Source organism: Sinocyclocheilus anshuiensis, unplaced genomic scaffold (assembly GCF_001515605.1).
Source record: "Sinocyclocheilus anshuiensis isolate Anshui unplaced genomic scaffold, SAMN03320099.WGS_v1.1 scaffold457, whole genome shotgun sequence".
Lineage (NCBI taxonomy): Eukaryota > Metazoa > Chordata > Actinopteri > Cypriniformes > Cyprinidae > Sinocyclocheilus > Sinocyclocheilus anshuiensis.
The window spans coordinates 2305316-2314380 of NW_015537939.1; positions in this window are offsets into that span (position 1 = coordinate 2305316).

The following is a 9065-nucleotide window of genomic DNA, read 5'->3' on the forward strand; positions in this document are numbered from 1 at the left end:
TCGGGCGTCAATTTCTACCTGGGGTAGGATGCTCGGGTCCCGGGGGAGTCGGGCGGGGTGAATTGCGCATGGAAGAGGAGGGGAATGTTTCTCTATGAATAGCCGACGAGCATTTCTACACTTAGAAATTTGAGCAGGAATGGAAGCTTTTGTTAAAAACATGAAATCTGAGAATAAATACAAGGTCCATTCCGCACTAATGTGCGCGAAACCCTTCTAGAACTGGGTTAGATTTTATAATCTCGCTGTATATGCAACTGTTCAAATCAATATCTCATTGGCCTCATTACCCTTAGACTAGCAGATATATCCGAAGTTAGACTAAATACATAAGGGAACAGCCGTTCAGAAATAGTTAAATAGTTGGCGTAACTGTGTGCGTCATAAGGAGAAGGTTTCAGCACCGCAGCAGTGGACAGCTCCACAACACGAGCTGCATATGCAAATACGATATCCATATTAAACAGCAATCACATGCATTCCAATACAGAAATCTAGCATGTTAAACACACGTTTGCAAATATATTTTATGTATGTATGCATGTATCTATCTCTATATACAGATATATACTGTATGTGGAACGACACACACAAATACACATAGGCCTACATACATAAAAAAGGAAAATAAAATATGGTTTAAATGAATCTAAGTAAATGTAATTCATGTTTAATAGATTTTCAATAGCATTTATGCCAATAAATAAATAGCAGAACACCTTACTTGTTGACGAGTTGACAAGTTAATAATTAATAAAAAAAATTAAAAAAAAGATAATTAATATTAATAACATACTGACCTTAAGACTGTTGACGGTCTATAGGGGTCCAATCTGTTTAAGGTTTTCTTGTCACATGACAACAAAATGGCTTCCTGTAAGTTGGTTGGCCACCAAATTGATTTGGCAGACTAATGATTTCAAACTACTATTAATACAATTCTAAAATATATTTATGTAATATAATGTGGAATAAACCTAATGGCATCATCAAAATACTTAAGTCATATGACTGAGAAACACCATTAATAAAGAGCAGGCTAGAAATACATATTTACATTACATTTTAATGTAGTTTTTAAATATAAAATATTCACAATTCACATAACCAGTTTTTGTACACAGGAAAATGAAAATAAATACAAGTAAATATTTTAAAACAATTAATCTAAAAAAAATAAGAAACATAGAATGGACAATGTGTAGCCTATAATTTCAACAGGAATGCTACGATGTAAAGCATGATGTAATCATTACATCATACATTCATACATTGTAGTGAATGAATTCAGTATGAAGATTTAGATACTGTGGTCCAGACTCATTCCCACCAGCTACGGCCCTGTGTATGAATATAAAGAAGATTGTGATGAGGAGGTCATAAGCCCTCATGAATATTCACACCAGTTTATTCAGTCAGTGTCACAATGGTCCAGACAGAGCGCGTCCACTCTAGATGAACCCGAGGCGCAGTGTCGTGCCAAAATAAGTGCTTTTATCAAAGAGAGAGACTGGAATCGTGCACTTTGAGAACCTTGAGACAGACACCGGCCTCTTTTGATGTCAGCGTCTTTTGTTTTGTGTGAGATTGTGCATGAGGCACACAGGTCCATTTGTTTTCATGGGTTTATGAATCTGTGCATGTCACTCGAGAGCTACAGTTTTGCTCGTTATCTCTGAATGGACTGTGTTGTGTCCAGTGTTGGGGGTAACGCATTACAAGTAATGCGAGTTACCTAATCAGATTACTTTTTTTCAAGTAACTAGTGAAGTAACGCATTACTTTCCACAAAAAGTAACCAAGTAACGTAATTAGTTACTTTTTTATGGAGTAACGCAATATTGTAATGCATTACTTTTAAAAGTAACTTTCCCCAACACTGGTTGTGTCCAGGTGCATCTCGGTGCCAGTTGAATTTAGAGCAAACAGGATAAACCAGCTTTAAAATGGTCATTATTAAGAGCATTGTAATTTACTTTATAAATAGTGCACAGTTCATGTATGTAATGTTTATTAAACTGTGTCCTGTTTACCTATACAAGTCCAGGTGACTGAAGCATTTCCGGATAAAATCAATTGTTTGGCTCCACCTTACACTCCACCTCATGTGGAGTATTCACAGTTCTGAGCACACGAATCACCAAAACGAAGAAGTGTTTACAAATGGCAAACTAGCAATTCTAGAATAATACGACGAGTTGTGATGTTGGAATGGGTCTGTCAAGGTGCAACATAGCGCCAAATAAGTTTTAACGTTTATTAAATCTTAAAATAACAAACGCCAATACACTTAAGTGAGTGCAATTCACTGTCGTAAATATAACACAGTGGATAGCTGCTGCCATAAATCAGCCCGTCAATTTCGTGAAATTTCTTACCAATTAATTAGCTCACCAAACGTTTAGAACAGACGTTTGGGTACACTGTGGAACTCATATTGCAGGGTTAAGAAAATCAGTTGCTTTAAGGATTGAAATGGAAAATTGTTCATAATTTCTGAATGCAACAAAACTGGAAGCAACTTACCTTCAAATCTACCTTTAAAAAAAACTTACTTATAAATCAAAATATTATACAAAAATTCAACCTCTTAAAAAACAAATGTCAGCAAAAACGTCTGTTGGGAATAGTAGGCTAATGAAAGTTTTGCAAAGTTATTGTAATTAGTGTTTTATTCCAATAATATTACTCCTTATAGACAACAACTAATAACTCATCTTTCAGTTTGCTATATAGTTTCTGTTACTCCGTAAATAAATGATAGAAATATTATATAAAAATACATAATACATGCATAATAAAAATGACAAAAACCTTACATATTGTTTTCTAACCTAAATATATATCATCCCTTAATAACAAACATATACCTGGCACTTAAGAGCTTCCCAGATGCACCTGCCTCTCAAACAGGAAAATGAACTTTACTGTCCTTTTATTGTTCACATGCAATAGTTTATATGATTTATGTTATTTTTAAATAAATGTAGATGTAGTAAACATGAATGTTAAATGTATAGCTTTCTGTCAAATATATTCCAAAACAATAAATATTTTAATATTTACATTTTTATATTTAAATATTTATAAATATTTTATTTTCTTTTTCTTTTGAACTATCAGGGCCTGAGACTGTGCATGTTATTATGCGTCAGCCAAGCAACTGCCATTGAGATTAATGGGAATGCTAACAGATAGCTAGACAATGCATGAAAATAAATCAGCAGGTCTTTTCTCAGAGTAGACCTATCAGTTGGGCTTTTGAGCAAACAGTCCATTTGCTGAAGCAGCTGCAGTCATCCACATCCACCTAGCAACACCTGTTTGCATTAAGCAGAACGTGTTAGACTTTGCACCTGGAAATAGATGAGGAAAAGTAGCAAAGTTCATGAATGAGATGCATGTTTGTATTCTTTAAAAAGGGGTTGGAGAGTTGGCCAGAAAATAGAGAGTTTACAAAAAAACTTTTGGCTAATATACCAGCTGTCTTTACTGGATCAACTTTGGCAGGTTGCCACTGCGCAAACCAAAGGCTTGAAGGATTTTCTTAGCATCGGAAGTACTCAGTCATGCAAAACGCTCCTTTTTCTGGTAATGTACTGTGCAATTAAAAAGCCTTAAAAGGCTTCACTGATCAAACATGCACAAGCACAAACACTCTCATGCACACAAGCACGTCAAATGTGGAAAACCAGATCAGCCAATTGAGATAATCTCTCGCATCTGATTACTGCCATCTCATCTAAGCTGTCACCGTAATAGCTGGGGTTGTCATTAAGAGACGTGGTAACACGTAATGGTGCATGAACAATAAGTGGGGTAAAACCATGACTTGCGAAGGGGGATGGGGTGAGACAACAGGAAATAAAGGTCTGATGGAGCAATGGACACTCTGAATCAGGCCAGTAGACGTCATGGAGGCCATGCTGGCTGTGTAAACTGTGTAAACAGTGTGTTTAAACTGCTGCGGACGAATTAAGTGTAAAATGAATTGACATCTAGAGCGAAAAAGCGATGGATTTTGCAATCTGCTTGGCCTATTAATAATCATCTTTTGATAAGGTCTTATGGCAATCAGTCTCAGTAATCACAGTAGGGAAAAATCAGTGTTGCTCAATGAGATATAAACTACTCAAAGGTTTGAACAGGTAGGTAAAAATTGTGTATTTAAAGCTTTCTGATTCTCAGCGGACAGTGTGCTGGAATGAATGGCTCTTTGGAGCAAGAACTATAAATAAAACTGTAAAAAAAATACTTGAAATAAAATAAACGTCAACTGAAAAAAAATATTAAAAAGCTTAAACTTATTTATTTAGTTTAACTTGAAGCACTATAATGACTAAAACTAAAACTAAATGAATAAAGATGAATAAAAACTATATAGACATACTTTCAATTTAAACTAAAAACAACAAAATTCTACTAAAACGTTAAAATTAAAGTGGAAACGGAAAAGTAAAATCTATTTTAAAATATTATCTATTTATAGCATATATCAATTATACTAAAAGATACTCACTCACTTTCAATCATTCAACTGAACTGGAAAGACAAGATCCGACTTAAAGAGGCATTTATTCCTGAGTCTCACATTACCTGGTTAGAACCAGAACAAGCAATGCACTTTTCCGGAATTAATTTGTACAGTCCGTGGCACAGACTGTACAAAACGATTATTCTGAATGGAAAGAACCGACTCAAAAGAGTGTCGCATACTGTCAGCTGTCTCAAAACAATCAATGCACGATTCGGGAATGGCTCTTTTGAGTCGGTTCTTTTCTTTCTGGTCTGAATCGTCATTTCGCACAGTTTGTATTACGGAAATTAATGATTTTAGTTTGATGATAAGAGGTAGGCCTACGTTATTAATTTTCAAAGCAAATTGTACTTATGATTCACCTAGCTGCCCCAGAGAACGAACTGAATCAACGATGAATCAACGTCTCTTTGCCATATCTGTGACGATAAAATGGGCAAAAACGTCCAATAGATTTGCATTGAAAGAGCGCCCCTTGCTTTATCTAAGGATGAAAATATACTAATATCCTTGAGGGTGGGCTCTTTCAAAGAATTCACATAGATAAAACCCAAGCATCATGATGGCAATGACTTTTGCACAGCAAGACTCACTCACATTTCTTCAAAAAATTAAACGGTTTATTATTATTATTAGTTTTTATTATTATTTTTATTATTTTAAATGGTTGATACATTGATGTAGGGCAGGCTATGTACTAAATGGCTTATAAAATAACAGTTCTTGCCAGCAGTCGTCTGAGTCAATGTTGTTCTGACTCAGACCAGGTATACTAATCTTCGCTCTCTTTCTTTCTTCCTCACATGCATGCACACACATTCTTTTCTTATTGCCTACATTTGTCAAGGATGTGTAGTTGTCATGGAAACCTTTCTCTCCTTCGCTATCTCTCTTCTTCTATCTTGCTGTCAGTGCTCAGTGTCATATCAGTGACACAAATATTGGAGGAAATTGATCTGATCATATGACCATGCAACAATGACCAGCAGCCAGATTTATCGCACAAGATGACAACACTGGATATAAGCTTTGCATAAAACACAAAGGAGACAAACTGCAAATTTTAGGTCTATAGTCCATTAACAAGCCTGAGGACAAATGATCAACATGTCGCTTGCCAATATGGACTTTAGTCTTTATCATCTGTACATAAGAGTACTAATGTTTTTCCCATAAAGCACAGAGAGTCAACATCCTGAAAAACAGTGCTTCATGATACCCTCCATTGTTGATATAACTGTAAAAGCCTGGTGTGGCCTGTGCCAGTAATTAGGTTTCTGTTTAGTAGCCTGGAAGTTTCTATACAGGCAGAGCGAGACATAGCCGACAGCTCTCAAAGGCACAGGGCTCCCTAAGGTTGAGTACTGCTTGTTTCTATGGCAAATAATGACCAGAGGAGCCAATTAAAAGGAACATGCAATGTTCATGTGCATGCATGTAAAGAATATAAGAAACTGACAGAGAAAAAAAGGTACCAAAAATTGCAAACTGACAAAATAGTGTTGAATAATCAGTCACATCTATATCAGCATATTATACACACACACACACACACACACACACACACACACACACACACACACACACAGACAGACAGACAGACAGACATACAGGCAGGCAGGCACAGGCAGGCAGACAGACAGACACACACACAGGTTTGTTTTTGTGAAAAGTGGGGACATCCCATAGGCGTAATGGTTTTTATACTGTACAGACCGTATATTCTATTGCCCTACACCAACCCTACCCCTAAACCTACCCCTTACAGGAAACTTTGTGCTATTTCAGATTTTCAATACACTCCATTCTGTGTGATTTATAAGCGTTTTGAAAAGTGGGGACATGGGGTAATGTCCTGAAAAGTCACCTTCTCCTTGTAATACCTATGTCATACCTTTGTCATTATACAAATTTATGTCCTCATTTGTCACAAAAACGCGCACACACAGACAAACAGGCAGACAGGCAGGCAGGAAGGCAGGCAGGCAGGCAGGCAGGCAGACAGACAGACAGACAGACAGACAGACAGATAGATAGATAGATAGATAGATAGATAGATAGATAGATAGATATAGACCAAAACCTTTTGAAACAGATGAACTTTTAAGAACTGAATTGCTATTTTGAAACTGAATTGTTAAATTGATATGCCATCTTTAAAATGCAGTCCTCATTATGCTGGAATAACAGCAAAACATGCTGCAATGGTCAAAACAAGCACTGCTACACTCTTAAAAATAAAGGTTCATTATTGGCATCTACGGTTCCATGACAAACCTCTAACATCCATCCATGGAACCTTTCCATTCCAAAAAGGGTTCTTCATAGTGGAAAAAGTTTTTTTTCTTCTTCTATACTCTAAGAAAAAATGGTTTCCTTAAAAACGGTTCACTGAAAGTTTCGAGGAACCAAATTTGGTTCTTCTACAGAAACACTGCACAAACCCCCTTCTGCACAAACTTTATTTTTAAGAGTGCAATGGAAAAAAAAATACATCAGTTTCTCTGAGAATGAAATAGTGCTTTAGACTAGTTTTTCCCCAGTCTTTGTGAGGGTTCTTCTTATCTGCTGTGCTGACAGAAGGTCAGCTGAACATCTGCGATATCTGACAAACCTCTAACATCCATCCATGGAAACTTTCCATTCCAAAAAGGGTTCTTCATAGTGGAAAAAAATTTTTTTCTTCTTCTATACTCTAAGAAAAAATGGTTTCCTTAAAAACGGTTCACTGAAAGTTTCGAGGAACCAAATTTGGTTCTTCTACAGAAACACTGCACAAACCCCCTTCTGCACAAACTTTATTTTTAAGAGTGCAATGGAAAAAAAATACATCAGTTTCTCTGAGAATGAAATAGTGCTTTAGACTAGTTTTTCCCCAGTCTTTGTGAGGGTTCTTCTTATCTGCTGTGCTGACAGAAGGTCAGCTGAACATCTGCGATATCTCTGCAGCTCTAACCATCACACGGATGCGTTAACCTAAAGGCTAATTGCTCCTGGAGCCGAGAACAGTGACATCCGTGAGCCCGTCACATCTCTCAACATCATGCATGACCTTTCAAAACAAGGAGAGAGGAAAGTGACACTCTTCCTGTGAGCATGACAGAATAAAAGTGGAAAAATTTTAACATAAACTCTCCAGTAACCTATTTTGCAAATGATAGTGCAAACATATTTTCAGTAATATAAACTGTTTGTAGCTTTGTTGGGTTTTACCTGAAAGTCAATCAAACCTTAAGTGCAAAAAAACTTTAGTTTGACCTTAAACTTTTGTAATGTGTATTTCTTTCAGGTAGGAAAAACCATTTGATGTCTTCCTTTTATTTTGGAAAATATTAAGCAGATTTTAACATTATATTTACGGAATGCTGTAATGACAGAGGCCCCGTCAATATTCTACACTCTTAAAAATAAAGGTGCTTCACAATGCCATAGAAGAACCTTTTTGTCTAAATGGTTCCATAAAGAACCTTTAACATCTGAAGAACCTGTTTGTTTCACAAAAGGTTCTTTGTGGCGAAAGAAGAAAGAGATGGTTCTTTAAAGGACCTTTGACTGAATGGTTCTTTGTGCAACCAAAAATGGTTCTTCTATGGCATCACTGTGAAGAACCTTTTAAGCACCTTTATTTTTAAGAGTGTACAGCAAAACAAAATCAGGAAAACTGATTCAAATGATGGTAAAGTTTCATGAGTTATTCCTGTTTTTCCTGTAACCCACATAGACTCACTTACACCACAATGATGAATCTTAATTGTAAGATCATTTGAGCTCTTCCTGACAACCATTGTTTCTTTTGCCACATCCAGTGAGCCCTAAATACAACCCCCTAAACCACGGCATTAATTATTTAATGTCCATTACACTTCAGGACGATTGCCTTAAAGGTCCCATGACATGCTGCTTTTTGGATGCTTTTATATAGGCCTAAGTGGTCCCTAGTACTGTATCTGAAGTCTCTTTCCCGAAATTCAGCCTTGGTGCAGAATTTCAGCCACTACGAGCCAGTCCCACAATGAGCTTTCCTTAGGACGTGCCATTTCTGTGTCTGTAGCTTTAAATGCTAATGAGGAGGAGAGAGGCGGGGCAACTGCCATGCTTCGCTCGTTTGCAAGCCATGATGTCTCTCGAGGAAAAAAAAATATTGCGCTCGCCTCGCATGGTAGTAGCTCATTTTCTCATGGGCGGGCCAAATTCTCTGGGCGGGCAAAGCAGAGAAAGGGGAGGTAACCTTTCCCCGTATGACGACATAAAGGGAAGATTCCGGATTGGGCCATCTGAGCTTTCATTTTCTCAAAGGCAAAGCAGGATACCCAGGGCTCGGTTTACACCTATCGCCATTTCTAGCCACTGGGGGACCATAGGCAGGCTAGGGGAACTCATATTAATGTTAAAAAACCTCATAAAGTGAAATTTTCATGCCATGGGACCTTTAAAATACCAGGAAAAAATCGTCTCAGGTTACGTATGTAACCATGGTTCCCTGAGTAGGGAACGAGACACTGCGTCCTCTAGGGGTCGCTATGGGGAA